We start from the raw sequence: 18,004 nt of genomic DNA, 5'->3' as shown, positions 1-18,004 counted from the left end.
AGGCTTAAAAGTTATCCTTCAGCTTGGAGACAGGAGAAGCCCTATACTTCAACCTGGAGACAGAAGAAATCCTGAACTAGATGTCCACCACAACTAAGTGTTCCCTGCAGCAAGACATTAGGAACTCAAGAGGGCTTCTTCTACAATCACACTGCCATGTTGTATATCAACACTAGCCTTTTGAAGACAGAAATTGGCAGTGACAGAGAAAACTTAACACACCTTACTCTTTGGCAAATACTTTTTCCAAAAGTCCAAGACATTTACTCTATTCATTAAGTTTGTCTTGGCTAACCTCTGAAAATAGGAAAAAATTCCTCCTAAATCTGATCAGGAGCTAGGGAAGTAACTCAGTGTTGAGTCTGCACATATCATGCAGAAAGATCCTGAACTTGATCAGAACATCGATAAATATTTTAAATATTGATTAATAATTTAATTTTAAGCAACTTCCCATTATGGTACTATCAAAAGGGAAATAAAAATCTTATACTGGGTTCCCCATCTGGCCCCAGGACATGACTCAGGGGAGTCAAATCCAACCTCACAGGTGCTACAGACACTGGAAATGGGTCAGATTCCACCTTTCACCTCCATCTCCTTCCCACAGAGGCAGGTCTACTCCCATCAATAAAAAGTTATGAGACCAGGCCCATGAACAAAGAGCTTATAGATGCCCTGGTCCAGTCCCTGTTTGCTGCTACTAATTTTGTTCTCATTGCCAAATCACAGCACACCTTGGGGCTTCTATTTTCTCTCCTATACAATGCAGATCACCTTTACCCAAGGTCCTTAGGAGGATGGTAAGTGCAAACTCCTGCCACTGGGGACAGCACACAGTGGTCACCAGGATCATCACCTAGAGCTGGTGACCCACCAAGAACAGCAGCTCCTGAGCTGAGTGTGTGAGGGACTGGGTCAAGAGACAATGCCTGAATTCAGCCTGGGTTGACTAACTCCTGAGATGTGTGACTTGGACAACTCACAAGTCATATCTTGGTGACAGTTTCTCTTCTATTACATATGATTCTGATCATGCCAGAATCTAGCTGTGATACTCAGAAATGGTCAGAAGACCCATAATAAGAAGGAGCAATTTGTATCATGTTGTATCTCTGCCCATATCCACTCTCAGGGCCTAGAGAGCTTAGCTACCACCTTTTGATTCATACACTCAGTGGCCAGCAAGACTGACATCACTGCTGGATCCACCAAGACCTGAACTATTCTGGACTTCTCTGCTTCAGTCACCACTTAGCAGTCGCCACTGCATGAAGATGTGGCTTTTAATCTATGGCTATTAAGCAGTGATGGCTCATGAGCTGGTGGGTCAGGAATCCTGCTTCTCATCTTGGCACCTCTCACCCAGTGTCCCAGGAAAGTCTTCAGAGGTGCTTTCAAGCTTCCTCAGACCATTTGTACCCCTAACCAAAAATTTCTCTGTAATGTGCCCAAATATGCTTTCTCTAGCCTAGGACAACAGGCTTCTGTGTCAGTCTGTAGCCACAAATGACAGTGGATTTAAATGAATTCCTGACTGCACCCATCAGAACCCCACTGTCAAGATGGTCTAGAAGAAAACGTGCAGGTGACTCATATCATTGTAGGCTCTCAGAACTAAGGTGTCCCTTTGCAGAATGCAACTAACCTTTAAAGCCTCCTGGGTCACCTTGACCTTGGGCAATAGGCTGTGAGAGAGAAAGCTGATTCTTATACCAGAGGGCAGAGAAAATGAGAAAAGTGAGTGGCTGCACCTAGATAAACTTCAACCTCCATCAAAGTGTAACTATTACCTCAGGGAGGGAGACCCTGGGCACAAGGATGAAACACCTCTCTGGCAACCATTACTAAGACTCAATCCCATAAGTTACAGCCCAAAGGTGGTCTACTGGGTAGCTCCAAGGGCACTGCCTTCTGTAGGGTCAAGATCAAGATAGTCTGCTTGGAAGGCTGAATCTACTGCCTGGAGAAACTCCTTCCCAATTCCAGGTACTACAATCAAAGCCCTCAGTGAACTGGAGGGTATAGAGGTGGAATGGAAGTGAAATCATTCAAAATCAGGGCCTTGAGGTGCCCTAGAAAACAACCACAACCCAGTTATATGGAGTGAGGTTAGGGACTGGGATCAGGGCTCAATTCCCTAGCTTTGGAGGTCATTCAAACTCTATTCATCTTAAATAATATAGGTGCTGCCAGGGAGTTGGTTAGAATAGCGTAAGAGGAATGGGATTCCCCAAGGAATCCAGATGTAAAGTTCTGCCCCCTTCAGACTTTTCTCCCCGCCACTGAAAAGTGGTCAGCTGCCAGGGAAGAACTTAGGAACACTTGTGATTGCAGATAGAAAGCTGTTCACTGCTAACTTCACTTGAAGTTGTTTCTTTGTTTCAGAAACTGATCTTTAGAAAAGGACTAGAAGAACAAGCTTAAATCAGTCAAAGATACACTCTAGCTCCTCTTCTAAGTGATCTAGGATAAACTTTGGATAAACTTTGCTCACTCTAACTAATTATAATACTAAATTCTCTGCCCTAAATGAAATGCATCTGCCATTCATTTGCTTTGGTACTGGGAAAAGAAGCCAGGGGTGCTTTACCACTGAGTTACATTTTGTGGTACATATTTCTCAGAACAAAGGAAAGAGAATATGATGCCATCTGTTTCATTATAAGCCTTCCAGAAATCGGTTTTGAACATTCTTGCTACTTTGTAGTATAGAAATAGAATGCCCAAACAGAAATGTGCAATACCTTATATGAAGACAAAGGCTAGTATGTAAAAGGAAACTAACCAGAATATATAAGGGATCACTCCCTACACTAAAAGCTCAGCTTTGGAATAAGAATCCACTAAGGCTGGATGGACGTAAAGAAACACTGCTTCCTATTGAATACTGTGGTGTCCCCTGTCTCTAAATGAGAATCCCATGCAACATTTTATTCTGTTTTGTTTGATGCAAAAATTCACTTATCTTATCCTTCCAATTGCTATATATTTATAATGACAAGTTTGCTTAGAAGTATTTACATCCTATGAGAAGTGAAATAAAAAACATCTGAAAAATGATTTTGATGACTCTTAAATAAATAGTAGTCTATAAAAACTGACATGAAAACCAACTCAAATTTTAAGCTCCTTCTTTTTAAAAATATTACATATGCTGTACTACTTAAAAATAACTTATCAAAACTGATTTGTACCCATGTTTGCAACTCTTCTAAAATTACTTTTAAGATAGTCTAACATGAGAGGTTTTCTTTGGCAATAATTCACATGGCTTCTATAGAAATTTTGAACAGGCCTGGAGATGTAGCTCCATGCTAGAGAGCTTGCCCAGAATGTACTAGTCCTTGAAATATAACTGTAAATACTGCAAGAAAAAGAAAGGGAGAAGGAAGGAAGGAAGGAATGTAGGAAGGAAGGAAGGAAGGAAGGAAGGAAGGAAGGAAAAACATAGGGGGACGGGAGGGGAGCAAAAGGAATGAGTCATTAAAACAAAAGGACAAGTGATACAAATATAAATATATGATGTAATAGCTCTTTAAAATTTTTACAGAGCTTTAGAATTTTAGTGGCATCAAACTGGGTGATATAATGACTGTACATAATGGCAAATAATAAGTTTTGACTTGGACTGGCCTAAACCAAACCAATGGGTGGGTGACGTGGAGAGGAATCCTCTCTGGCTTGATTGGGACAGGCTTGAAGCTGTGCTGCTTAAGGATGTACAACATAGTGAAGGGTCCACAACTTCCCTGACAAGCAGCATGAGTGTTCTAGGCCCCTGGGCACCCATGACCAGGGTTCCCCATGCCCAGGCCCTGGTTTACAATTGTCTGCTCCATTGTCTGGTGCAGGTTTGTTCCTGACCAAAGGCCTGAGTGTCCACAGCCTGTTTTGACATGACTGGGCATGGTGTGGTTGTTGAAGAAATATCCCAAGTAGCTTTAGCGTGATGGAGGGGCAACAGCTGCCCTTCAGCCCTACTTGTGGAGGTCCTGAAAGAAATAAGCAGGGTTGTGGTGTACATTGTCTGAAGACATGGGAATACACCCTAGTCCTTATGGCTGTCCGTGGGAGTTGGTGATACGTTCAGCTACTGCCTTTTTTTTTTTTTTTTTTGTCCTCTTGTTTTTGTGGAGAATTTATCAGCCTGTGAGAAGCAGGTGTTATATTAGAAGAGAAAAAAAAGCTTTCTCTAATATTTTCTGGAATAATTGATGAAAAATATGAACTACTTGAAAAAGTTAGCCTTGTTGAAAAAGAGTATGAAGGCTTAGAGATATCTTTAAAGGATGCCATTTTGGAGAAGAAGTCAATAGAAGCAGAAAATTCAGAGATAATATATGAAAACCTGGATAGTTTCATATCTAAACTTGAGGATGAAATACTCTTTCTAGAAAAAGAGCTAAAATAAGAGAAAACTAAACTTTTGCAACAGGATGAATTGATAGTGGATATATTCAAAAGAATTAAGTCCCTAGAAGATGAATCAAAATCCCTCAAATCTCAAGCTAAAACCACCTTGAGAATATGTAAAATGAATAAAGAAGCAGTAACAGTAGCAATAAAAGAGATTTTTAATGATAATTCCAAACTTCAGGAAAGTCAGAACCAGCTTTTACAAGAAGTGGAGGTATGGAAAGAAAAAGTAAATGGCCTAAATAAACAGAAAATGACATTTGAACACTCTAAAGTACATTCAGAACAAGTTCTAAGATATAAAGAAAATAATATTAAATCTGTGACTGAACACTTGCTGGAGATAAAAGATTGGGCTCCTGTGCTTGCAGAAGTCCTAACAGATGATGGTAATATGGAATTGGAAATGGAGAGTGAATCAGAAATTTGTGCTCACTTAGAAGATCAGCCAAAAGGGCCTCTGAAGAAACTGGTTCATGTTGCAAAGTTAAAGGCCTCTTTTAAAATCTTAGAAAGAGAAAGAAATCAAATTTTTACTTTATTATCTAAAGTAATTGAAATAAAGGAAGATATTATAGAACATACTAAAATCTTAAGAGAGAAAAAGCATCTTTGAAAGCAGAAAATACAGAGTGAGAATCACAATCTTCAACAGAAACTTAAAGTCATAATGGAACAATATCAAGAAAATGTAATGGAACTCCAAAGGAAATTAATAGGGAAGAAAACTGGCTGGGGATGTGGCTCAAGTGGTAGCACACTCGCCTGGGATGCGTGCGGCCCGGATTCGATCCTTAGCACCACATACAAACAAAGATGTTGTGTTGGCCAATAACTAAAAAATAAACATTAAAATTCTCTCTCTCTCTCTCTCTCTCTCTCTCTCTCTCTCTCTCTCTCTCTCTCTCAATAAAAAAAATAGGAGATGAAAATTACCAGGTAGAGCAAGAGGAGAAACTTTTCAAAGTGGACGAAAAGATCAGCCATACAACTAAACCACTGGAGACCTATAGAAAGTGAGCCAAAGATCTGGAAGAAGAATTGGAGGAACCATTCATTTTTATCAGGGAGATGTTATGTACTATGAGAAAAAAGCACATGGTAATGAGTTGGCAGCTCAGAGTGCTGAAAGATACCTAAATTATTTAAGGAAACAAAATGCTCACAGCAGACAAAAACTACCTGAAATGGAGTTCAAATTTAAACTTGCAGAAAAAGGTTCTTCTACACTTGATGTTTCAAATAGAGCTTCTGGCAGAGAGCATTACTCAAATGCTCCCTCAGTATTTTGTCAACCTTCATGTGAAATGAGTTCTTCTTATGTGTAAAAGAAGGGTCCACTCATGCTATCATCTTTGGTTTCACTGGGAGAAGGAAGAGACTCAAGGGGCCTAGAGAATTCTCTTGACCATTCAACTAGCAATGAAAGAAGAGAATCAAACTGTGATAGTTTAACTGATCCTCAGAGAGCACCTTCTGACACTGGGTCCCTGGCACCTCCATGTCAACAGGCCCATAGGATAATGATCCCTCCACAAGTCCAACCATATTCTGATCCACAGCTTCCTCTAAAATGGCAAGATAGATGTTTTTCTAATTATGCTAGACCATCTGGATCAGCTGAATTCAAAAATTCTACTATGCTGCCTTTGGATAAAATGGAAGGGCCTACATCTTCAGATATGGAATCCAGCAGAAAGTATACCAAAGTCAATCTTGATGATTACAATTTTCCTGGTTAATCTCTCCCTGATAAAAACAAAGCAACTGTCTCTGGCTTAGCTTTCCCACCTTTTCTTCAAATCAGAGGTCCATTATTTCCAGTGGATCCAAGATATCAGTTCATGAGAAGAGGACTTTTTCCCTCCACCTCCTCCAGGAAACATGTATGGAGCAACTTGAGAATATTTTACACCAGGCCTACCACCTCCTGCATTCCCAATAAGACCATGGTATTTTCCTCATTATCTCCCCCCAAAAGCTTGAATTTTTCTCCCCACTCCACCCCTGCATTCTGAAAGTAGAAGTGATTTCACTTCAGAGTTGATTCCACCTTCAAATGAGCCTGCTATTGAACATCAAGAAGCACAACAAGAATCCTGACAATGTTTTTATCTGCTGTCAAATTTAATTTATCTCTCATTTTTAGTTTAAGTAAGTGCTTTTATTTAAGTGATTATACTTTTGCTCCAATTGAAGCTTAACAGAAATATAATTTTTAGGATAGTATTTTGTAAATAAAGACAGTTTAAATATCAATCTTATGAGTAAATTATTTCCATTTTTATCTTATTCTAGAGAATATAACATTTAATTTGATTACTGCACTATTATATGAGCAAAAAACAGAGTTTTATATATGCAATCTTGCAGTTGGGGATATTTTAAACTCCAAACAAAGGCTATCCCTTTATACAAAGAAACATAATCTGTGATTGTAGCAAATGTGAAAGTAACTTTATGCTTAATGAAAGATTTTAATTGATTTAAAGTCTTATTTGGCATTGATAATAAAACTCAGCTAGTTTTTTTTTTCATAAAAAGTGAATGAGTAGAGCATATTAAGAGTAAATCAGAAAACATGACAGTACATATCATGGAAACAAAAGATTTTAAATAACAAAAAAATCAGTTCTCAGAAAACTTGTAGAAATTGGAAACTATAATTTAGGTTCACTCTATCCCTGTTTTTCCTTATATCTTCTTTATTTTATACCTGTTTTTCTGTGGTTCGCTGACATGGGGAGTGTCCTAGTCTTTGTTTTGTTTTCAGGGAGATATTTCTAAAATAGAAATGAATTATTAGGACACTTGAAATGAAGAAACAAAGACATAACTCCAAACTTTGTTATTGTTAGATTTGAGAGTCATAAAATGATTCTGGTAAACTACTATAAATGTTTGAAATCCTTAATCTCAATTTCTATATCATTGCAAATAAGTAACAATTTACAAAACTGTACCAGTCCTGAGATGACACTTTGAACAATGTTTCCCTGATAAAGAGCAGGAAAGAACATTTATTAAAAATACCCTAATTAAGAATTAGTGGTTAAAGCTTTTTTCCAAGGGTTAAATATGCTCTTCAGTTTTTTTTTGTAAAGAGTATGCATTTAATTCTAAAATAAATGCATTAATATAATTTTCTTCTTAAATATAAGAAGCAGCTTTATCACAATTGATGGCCAATGAAGACTTGAGCCCACGATTAATTTAAATGGGAAAAAAATTTTGGCATTGAAAAAGAAACTCTACAAGTTCAATAAATCTAATCTGTTTTCCCTCAAGAGTAACACTGGTGAGGAAGATGGTGGTGAATAGAGTGCAACACCCCTGTGTACCGCGTCACTGCACAGGTGATTAGTGAGTTTAGAAAGGCCAGAAGCTATCTTGTTTGGAATGTCCAGTAAAATTCGGGTGCACTGAAACCTAAGGAAGAATTTAAACACCTGATGATCAATTACTGAGGCTAAATTGAGAGTGAACCGTGCACCTGGAGATTCAGGATGATTGATCAGCGACCTGCCCCGCAGCTGGATCCTGCACGCCGACGTGCCAGCAATGCAGAGAAATGGTGTTACGGATTCTGTGGGGTCCTGCCAACTGTGCCCTCACACTGCTCCAGGCTGAGTTCTGGGTTTGAGATGGGGAAGAGAAACAGTCCAGATCTGCCCTCCATACTGGACACCCCACCGAGGAAGCCAGCGGCCACCATATTGGGGAGCTGACGTCATCATCGCCAGCTTCTGACAGAAGAGACCCCATTGCAGCAAGTTCAGTGATAAAAAATGTGTGTGACATTTAGCCCTTCTCCCATACAGCAGGGAAATTGCATACAATCTCTCCCCGTCTTCCCGGGGGCATGATTATCAGAGTGAGCGTGAATAGAGGGGTGAGGAAAGGTAAAGGCACCTGACCTCCAACTCCCCCCTTCCACCAGCAGCGAAAACGAAACCTGTCTCACCAGCTCTCAGAGGAATGGCTATCAGAGAGAATCGAAAGAATAGGGGGCTGGTTCCCAGTAGCTGCACTCCACATACAGGAAACTGCAGGCCCAGATTGTAGCTTGAACTGCAGAGAGGTACCACACTGGGGAAGGCCTAGCTGGGGGAGAAGCAGGGAAACTAGGGGCCAGGAACAACCCTAAGTGAACTGGATTGGAGAGACACCAGGTGGGGGAGGAGGGAGCAGCCTCATACGGAATGTTTCCTACAGCCCGAGGGCAAAATCTTGGTCAGGAAAGCACAGCTCCACCTACTGAAATCGAAGAAAATAGAAGCCTAACAATGCATTTTTTTATTGTAATTTTTATTTTACTATTATTTTTATCATTTCTTCTTTTTCTTCTCAATTTCTCTTTCTTTCTTTTCTCCCTCTCTCTTTCTTGGTTTGCTTCCTTACCTTTTCCCTATCTTTCCTCCCAAGGATGACCACTCCGATTATGTGTAATTTATAAATGCAAATAGATGAATATTACAAGATGGTCTATAGTCCACCTAAGCCCTTAACTACCCCCAAGTACTTCTGTCTATTCTCTTGTTAATATCCACCTGCATTTGAGCAACCCCCCAAAGAAGCTAAGATATACTAACCTCCACACCATCATATCTCCCAACCTTAACATAAACCCTAAGTTCAAACCTCAATTCTCTATATGCCATCAAAATCTGTAGAATGTTAATGAAACTAATGAATTTACCTTAAATCATAATTAAATCCAACATCTCTAAACAATGTCTCCCAACACAAAGGAGAGATTTTGGAGCTATACAAAACCAAAACAAATTTATAGAAGAAAACAGAAACACAGGAATAAAACAGAGTTGGAAAGTAACATTAGCACCATGAAAAAACAAGGGAAAAAAGATTACAAACAATGCAGGATAACTTAAATTTACAGGCGAACCTAGAGATATCAGAAAAATGAACAGATAAGAACTCAAGGCATACCTGACTCAGATAGAATGGAATCTTAAAGAAGTCATTAGACAGCAAGTCCAAACAATGAAAAAAATACTTTGAAAATGAATTACATAAACAGATTCAAGAAGAAAAAAATCAACTCTACCAGGAGATAGAGATTTAAAAAAAAAATTAAACAGTAATCCTAGAAATGCAGGAAACCATAAACCAAATCAAAAACTCAAATGAGAATATTACAAGTAGACTTGATCAAGTAGAAATCAGAACATCAGATAATGAAGACAAAGCATATCAAGTCCAAAAGTGTATAGTCAATGCAGAAAGGCTGGAAAAAACCATGAGCAAAACATCCAAGAGATATGGGATGTCATAAAAAAAAAAAAAAAAAAATTAAGAGTCATTAGCATAGAGGAAGGTATAGAGTTCCAACCAAAGGAATGAGCAACTGTTGAATGAAATAATTTTAGAAAACTTTCCAGACATGAAATATGGAATGGATTGCCGAATCCTGGAAGCCTACAGGACCACAAACATACAAAACTGTAATAGACCAACTCCAAGACACATTATTATGAAAGTATCCAACAAACAGAACAAGGAGAGAATATTAAAAGCTACAAGAGAAAGGAGGCAGATTACATTCAGGGGTAAACCAATTAGGTTAATGGATGATTTTTCATCACAGACGTTGAAAGCGAGAAGATCCTGGAACAATGTATTTCAAATGCTGAAAGATAATGGATTCCAACCAAGAATATTGTTTCCAGGAAAATTTAGCTTCAGGATTTACAATAAATTTAAAATGTTTCATGATAAACAAAAGAATTCGCAGCCAGAAAACCAGCACTGCAAAGCATTTTGAGCAAAACACTACAAGAAGAGGAAATGAAAAAATAGCACCCAAAACCAACAGTGGGAGGTAACTCAGTAAAGGGGGGAAAATAATCAAACAAGAAAAACAAGCCAAATTAAAATAAATAAATAAATAAATAAATAAATAAATAAATAAACAAACAAACATGACTGGAAGTACAAATCATATATCAATAATAACCCTAAACATTAATGGCTTAAACTCACCAATTAAGTGACATAGGCTAGTAACTTGGATTAATAAAACAGTTCCAACAATATTCTGCCTTCAGGAGACTCATATAATAGGAAAAGACATACACAGGCTGAAGGAGAAAGGTTGGGAAATATCATACCACTCACTCGGTCCTCAGAAGCAAGCATGAGTGGCCATACTCATATCAAATAAAATCAACTTCAAACTTAAGTTAATTGAAAGGGATAAAGAAGGACACTATATACTGTTAAAAGGAACCATTCACCATCAAGACATAACAACTATCAATATGTATGCTCCAAATAATGGTGCTGCGATGATCATAAAACAAACTCTCATCAAGTTCAAGAATCAAATAGACCACAACACAATAATTATGGGTGACTTCAACACACCGCTCTCACCATTGGACAGACCCTCCAAACAAAAGCTGAATAAAGAAACTATAGAACTCAATAACACAATCAATAACCTAGACTTAACTGACATATATAGAATATATCAAACATTATCAAGTGGGTATACGTTCTTCTCAGCAGCACATGGATCCTTCTCAAAAATAGACCATATATTATGCCACAGGGCAACTCTTAGTAAATATAAACTTGTGGAGATAATACCATGCATCTTATCTGATCATAATGGAATGAAACTGGAAATCAATGATAAAAGAAGTAAGGTAAAATCTTGCATCACCTGGAAAATGAACAACATGTTACTGAATGATCAATGGGTTACAGAAGACATAAAGGAGGAAATAAAAAAAAATTCGTAGAGATAAATGAAAATACAGACACAACATATCAGAATCTATGGGACACAATGAAAGCAGTTTTAAGAGGGAAATTCATTGCCTGGAGTTCATACCTCAAAAAAAGAAAAAAAAAAAAAAAAACAAATAAATGAGCTCACACTTCATCTCAAAACCCTAGAAAAGGAAGAGAAAAACAACAGCAAATGTAACAGAAGGCAAGAAATAATAAAATTAGAGCAGAAATCAACAAAATTGAAACAAAAGAAACCATGGAAAAAATTGACAAAACTAAAATTTGGTTCTTCAAAAAAATGAATAAGATCGACATACACTTAGCCATGCTAATGAAGAGAAGAAGAAAGAGATCTCAAATTACTAACATACGGGATGAAAAAGGCAATATCACAACAGACACTACAAAAATACAGAAGATAATTAGAAATTATTTTGAAACTCTACTTTCCAATAACATAGAAGATAGTGAAGATATCGATAAATTTCTTAAGTCATATGATTTGCCCAGATTGAGTCAAGAAGATATACACACAATTAAAACAGACCAATAACAAAGGAGGAAATAGAAGAAGCCATCAAAAGACTTGCAACCAAGAAAAGCCTGGGACCAGATGGGTATACAGCGGAGTTTTACAAAACCTTTAAAGAAGAGTTAGTACCAATACTTTTCAAGTTATTTCAGGAAATAGAAAAAGAAGGAGCTCTTCCAAATTCATTCTATGAGGCCAACATCATCCTGATCCCGAAACCAGACAAAGACACTTCAAAGAAAGAAAACTACAGACCAATATCTCTAATGAACCTAGATGCAAAAATCCTCAATAAAATTCTGGTGAATCAGATACAAAAGCATATCAAAAAAATTGTACACCATGATCGAGTAGGATTCATCCCTGGGATGCAAGGCTGGTTCAATATAGAGAAATCCATAAACGTTATTCACCACATCAATAGACTTAAAGATAAGAACCATATGATCATCTCGATAGATGCAGAAAAAGCATTTGACAAAGTACAGCATCCCTTTATGTTGAAAACACTAGGAAAACTAGGGATAACAGGAACTTACCTCAATATTATAAAATCTATCTATGCTTAGCCTCAGGCTAGCATCATTCTAAATGGAGAAAAACTGAAGGCATTCCCTCTAAAATCTGGAAGAAGACAGGGATGCCCTCTCTCACCACTTCTATTCAATATACTTCTCAAAATACTGGCCAGAGCAATTATAGAGACAAAAGAAATTAAAGGCATTAAGATAGGAAAAGAAAAAGTTAAATTATCACTATTTGCGGATGATATGATCTTATACCTAGAAGACCCAAAAGGGTCTACAAAGAAACTAAAGAGCTAATAAATGAATTCAGGAAAGTGGCAGGATATAAAGTCAACATGCATAAATCAAAGGCATTTCTGTATATCACCAACAAATCTTCTGAAATGGAAATGAGGAAAACCACCCCATTCACAATATCCTCAAAAAAAAAAAAAGGTAATCAACCTAATAAAAGAGGTGAAAGATTTATAAAATGAAAACTACAGAACCCTAAAGAGAGAAATAGAAGATCTTAGAAGATGGAAAAATATACCCTGTTCATGGATAGACAGAACTAACATCATCAAAATCGTGATATTACCAAAAGTTCTCTATAGGTTCAATGCAATGCCAATCAAAATACCAACGGCATTTCTTGTAGAAATAGAGAAAGCAATCATGAAATTCGTATGGAAAAATAAAAGACCCAGAATAGCAAAAGCAATTCTAAGCAGGAAGTGTGAATCAGGAGGTATAGCGATACCAGATTTCAAACTGTACTACAGAACAATAGTAAGAAAAACAGCATGGTACTGGTACCAAAACAGGCGGGTGGACCAGAAAAGAGGACACAGAGACCAATCCACAAAATTACAACTATCTTATATTTGATAAAGGGGCTAAAAGCATGCAATGGAGGAAGGATAGCATCTTCAGCAAATGGTGCTGGGAAAACTGGAAATCCATATGCAACAAAATGAAACTGAAACCCTTTCTCTCACCATGCACAAAAGTTAACTCAAAATCAATCAAGGAGCTTGATATCAAATCAGAGACTCTGCATCTGATAGAAGAAAAATTTGGCTCCTATCTACACATTGTGGGGTTGGGCTCCAAATTCCTTAATAGGACACCCATAGCACAAGAGTTAATAACAAGAATCAACAAATGGGACTTACTCAAACTAAAAAGTTTTTTCTCAGCAAGATAAAAAATAAGAGAGGTAAATAGGGAGCCTACATCCTGGGAACAAATTTTTACCCCTCACACTTCAGATAGAGCTCTAATATCCAGACTATACAATGAACTCAAAAATTAAACAATAAGAAAACAAAAACCCAATCAACAAATGGGCAAAGACCTGAACAGACACTTCTCAGAGGAGGACATACAATCAATCAACAAGTACATGAAAAAATGCTCACCATCTCTAGCAGTCAGAGAAATGCAAATCAAAACCACCCTAAGATACCATCTCACTCCAGTAAGATTGGCAGCCATTATGAAGTCAAACAACAACAAGTGCTGGCGAGGATGTGGCGAAAAGGGTACACCTGTACATTGCTGGTGGGACTGCAAATTGGTGCGGCCAATTTGGAAAGCAGTATGGAGATTCCTGGGAAAGTTGGGAATGGAACCACAATTTGACCCCGCTATTGCCCTTCTTGGACTATTCCCTGAAGACCTTAAAAGAGCATACTATAGGGATACTGCTACATCGATGTTCATAGCAGCACAATTCACAAAAGCTAGACTGTGGAACCAACCTAGATGCCCTTCAATAGATGAATGGATAAAAATTGTGGACTATTACTCAGCACTAAAAAATGACAAAACCATGGCATTTGCAGGGAAATGGATGGCATTAGAAGAGATTATGCTAAGTGAAGCTAGCCAATCCCTAAAAAACAAATGCCAAATGTCTTCTTTGATATAAGGAGTGCAACTAAGAACAGAGCAGGGAGGAAGAGCATGAGAAAAAGATTAACATTAAACCTGGACAAGAGGTGGGAGGGAAAGGGAGAGAGAAGGGAAATTGCATGGAAATGGAAAGAGACCCTCATTGTTATACAAAATTACATATAAGAGGATGTGAGGGGAAGGGGAAAAAACAAGGGAGAGAAATGAATTACGGTAGATGGGGTAGAGAGAGAAGATGGGAGGGGAAGAATGGGGGATAGTAGAGGATAGTAAAGGTAGCAGAATACAACAGTCACTAGTATGGCAATATGTAAAAACATGGATGTGTAACTGATGTGATTCTGCAATCTGTATACGGGATAAAAATGGGAGCTCATAACCCACTTGAATCAAATGTATGAAATATGATATGTCATGAGCTATGTAATGTTTTGAACAACCAATAATAAAAAAGAAAAAAAAAAGAATGTGCTAACATATGAATCCTGTGGAGAGTTCCTCCCCTTTTTAAAGATAACATCTGAATCATACAGAAGAGATTTTTGCCACCTCTTTGTAGCCCACTTCCTTGATGACCCCAACTACTTTCTCTTGTGACTATCAAAGCTCCTGTAACTTTTTCCATGGAAGAACCATGTCTTTCCAGGTAATTTCAATCAGTGTCACAGGGCCATGATCGCTCATATTTGCTTTAGAATAAACTGTTTTCTTATTTCCCCGAAGCAGAGTTACTCTTGGCCATTAACAAAGCTGATTGCAAAATTAAATTTTGGCTTTTCTTATACATTAAATACATTGATGCAAGGCATGGAAAGAGTTATACAATTCAAAGGAATTTGATTCTCTAGTTACACCTGAAAAAAGCAGATTCACAATAATGATTGGTTCCTGCTAACCTATTAGTAGCTTCTGTAGACCTTTATCTTGAAAATAAATCAAGTGAGTTTATAACTTTCATAGATGTATGCAGGCAACTTGTTAGGATGCAGGCACTGTACTCTCTTAATTGTCACTCAGGAATCAAGACCAGGGATGTGTGCCACCACAATTGCTCTAGTTGGAAGAGAAAAATGTCACAAATCATTCACTAGTCCTTAATCCTTCAGCTTGTAAGTAACAGACCCACTTCTGCTCCCATTCACATGGCCATGTGTAATCCTAAGGGAGTAGTGAAGTGTACATGCTTTTCACTACAGGAAGGCTGAAAGAATTTCATGAACTGCACTTCTTACTACCCTGTCACACACTCCAATGGGATGGTATCATGGCATGTGTGGAGGGCTGATCTGAAATGATGATGTGTCTGAACAGCTCAGCAGTTAGGTAAACAAGGAGCTGTATAGCAGCAGTGCCACCTCCTCCTTAGACCTTAGTCCTCTCCTTTACCTGGGATTAGATTTTACCAGTTTCTATAGTAGGTGGAATAATGCCCCCTCGAAGATGCCAGTATCCTTACCTCCAGAATCTGTAATGTGTCACCTTATATGGCAAAAGGGACTTTGTGGGGGTGACTAAGTTAAGGGTCTTGTAATATTGAAGTCATTCTAGATTACAAAGATGAGTCCAATGTAAGACAAGGGCTTTTGTCAGAGGGATACAGGTGTGTGTCACAGCAGGAGATGTGATGACAGAGTCAGAATCAGAGGGACATTTAAAGATGCTGTACTATACATTCAGTCAAGTGAAGCTCAAGCAGGAGATAATGGACCACTACCTGGGCAAGTTCTCTATCATCTGCAAGCCTGTGAAGCATGGTCAGACTGGCATGGGGTAGTCAGTCTTCCTGCTTCAACCCCTTCAAATAACCCACTTGGTTGACAAAGGAAAATACCGGTCTCTAGTTCAAAACAAAACAAAAATTGCTGTCCTGCTAACTTTGAAGAATGCAAGCCAAAGAATTAAAGTATTATCTAGAAGCTAGTAAAGGGAAGGACGTGAATTCACCAGTAGAGTCTCTAGAAGAACAGAGCCCTTCCTAAGCCTTGATTTTAGTAGTTAGAACATTTTACATTTCTGAACTCCAGAACTATAATCATTTCTAGTAACAATTAGAAACTAATACAATGCCCCAGAATATATGGTGTGTGATATCAGACCTAGAGCCTCAGATGACCAATTTTGAAACTGGCAAGATGAGATGACAGGAAGCTCTGTTGTAAAACTGCATTATCTGTACGTGACCAACTTGAAATCCATTCCCAGCACTCTAACCCATGACCTAGAAAGGCAGGTGGCTCCAACCCTGAAAGTTTCCTCTGCAAGAACTTGGTTCTGCAGCTTAATTACGGTTGAAATAAGAAAAGCACAAGCCCAGCAGTATAATATTAGTTTCTCTGCTTCGCTTGCTCCTGGCTGTCTGTGTCATTCTCTTTTATCAGCCTGGACTTTTTTTTTTGTCAGCTGAACCCAACAGCAGAACCAAAGCTGAGCAAGGTGCTGCCATTGTTCAAACACCTTCAACTGCAGAGCTTTCCACGCTTTCAAAAGCATTGGAAGAGATCTTAGAAAGATAATGGGGCCAACCAGACATGCAAAACTTAAAACCACTTGACAAATTCCTCCAAAACTAATGGCCAAACACCTCTAGTGAGAGGGAACTTGCTCCCTCTCAAGATGGCTTTTTCCGTCTTTGAACTTCTGAGAAACTTCAGAACAGACCAAGCACAACTGAATTTATTCTGCTCATGAATATTTTTCGGTGGTCCTTTCCCATTCCTATAGATGGCTAAGAATATAAAATAGGTGTAATCCCTATTTTATTTTTATTTATTTATTTGCCTAGATTTTTTGTTGTTGTCAAATGTATACAATATTAAGTTCACTAACTTAACCATTTTGAATTATACAGGTTAGTGACATTAAGGGCATTCACATTGTACACAACCATCACCTCTATCCATTGCCAGAACTTTTTTAATCTTCCCAAACTGAAACTCCACATCATTATTCCCTTTTATACATGATAAGCCTTGAAGAACTTAAAGCATTTGTGAAGTTTAAAAACAAAATCACTTTCTTTGGAAACAATAGCTGAACACACAAGTAGCCTGGCAAAGATCACTTCTTCAGATAATTTTCATGTTACAATAGTGAGATGCATTTATTTGATGAAGTGGATGGGAGAAGATTAAGACCTGGACATCTCCCAGATGGTATAGGTTGCAGAAAATAATCACCAGAATGCAGGTTCCAGCAAAATGAAGGCAGAGGAAGAGAACACAAACATTAGAGGCCAAGAATTGTGGCCAGAGCCCAGGAAAGAGGAAATCAATGTTGTTATTTACAAAAAAAATCTCATTCTCTCTTTTCACAACTATTTTGTCAAAGGGGCAACCTTTCAAAGTACTTTCCAAAACAAATCAGCTATTGTTGAGTTTCCTCATATGCAATAACAAATCATTTAAAAGATTTTAAAGTAATTATGCTATTTATTTTGAGTTAAATGGCCCAAGTCTATATTCTCCATTTGTCTGCCATCCAAATACATTCCAGGCCTCTCTACCATGGTTCATGTCTCAGGAAACTGACTTCTATAGTTGACATCACTCAAGATCATTCTCTCTCCGGTTTGGGGTTGGGTTTCGCAATGGGAAAGACAGAACATAATGAGGTAGGAGAATGCGAGACTGGGTTATTTATTCTTCCTGTTTAGGCTAATTGATTCTGACAGAGGCTTTGAGAGATAAAATTCACTTCCTTCCCTGTGGGTTACATCAGCTTCTAATTTCATCTTTATTATTGTAACTATATTATTATGATAGTAACACGAGATCTACCTTCCTGACAAATTTTTAAGTGCACAATGCAGCACCATTAACTAGGTACAAAGAAAATACAGCAGATCTCTCTAACTAATTCATCTGATTTC

General features: G+C 37.9%; 1 pseudogene; it reads left to right on the top strand.

Annotated features, from left to right (window-relative positions):
• Positions 1–4,038: 4,038 nt before the first annotated feature.
• On the top strand, positions 4,039–6,522 carry LOC139702901 (melanoma inhibitory activity protein 2-like; annotated as a pseudogene).
• Positions 6,523–18,004: the final 11,482 nt, after the last annotated feature.

The sequence above is a fragment of the Marmota flaviventris genome, chromosome 19 (genome assembly GCF_047511675.1).
Source record: "Marmota flaviventris isolate mMarFla1 chromosome 19, mMarFla1.hap1, whole genome shotgun sequence".
NCBI classification, from domain to species: domain Eukaryota; kingdom Metazoa; phylum Chordata; class Mammalia; order Rodentia; family Sciuridae; genus Marmota; species Marmota flaviventris.
Note: the sequence above shows the minus strand (reverse complement) of the source record. Positions and strands in the feature narration are given on the sequence as shown.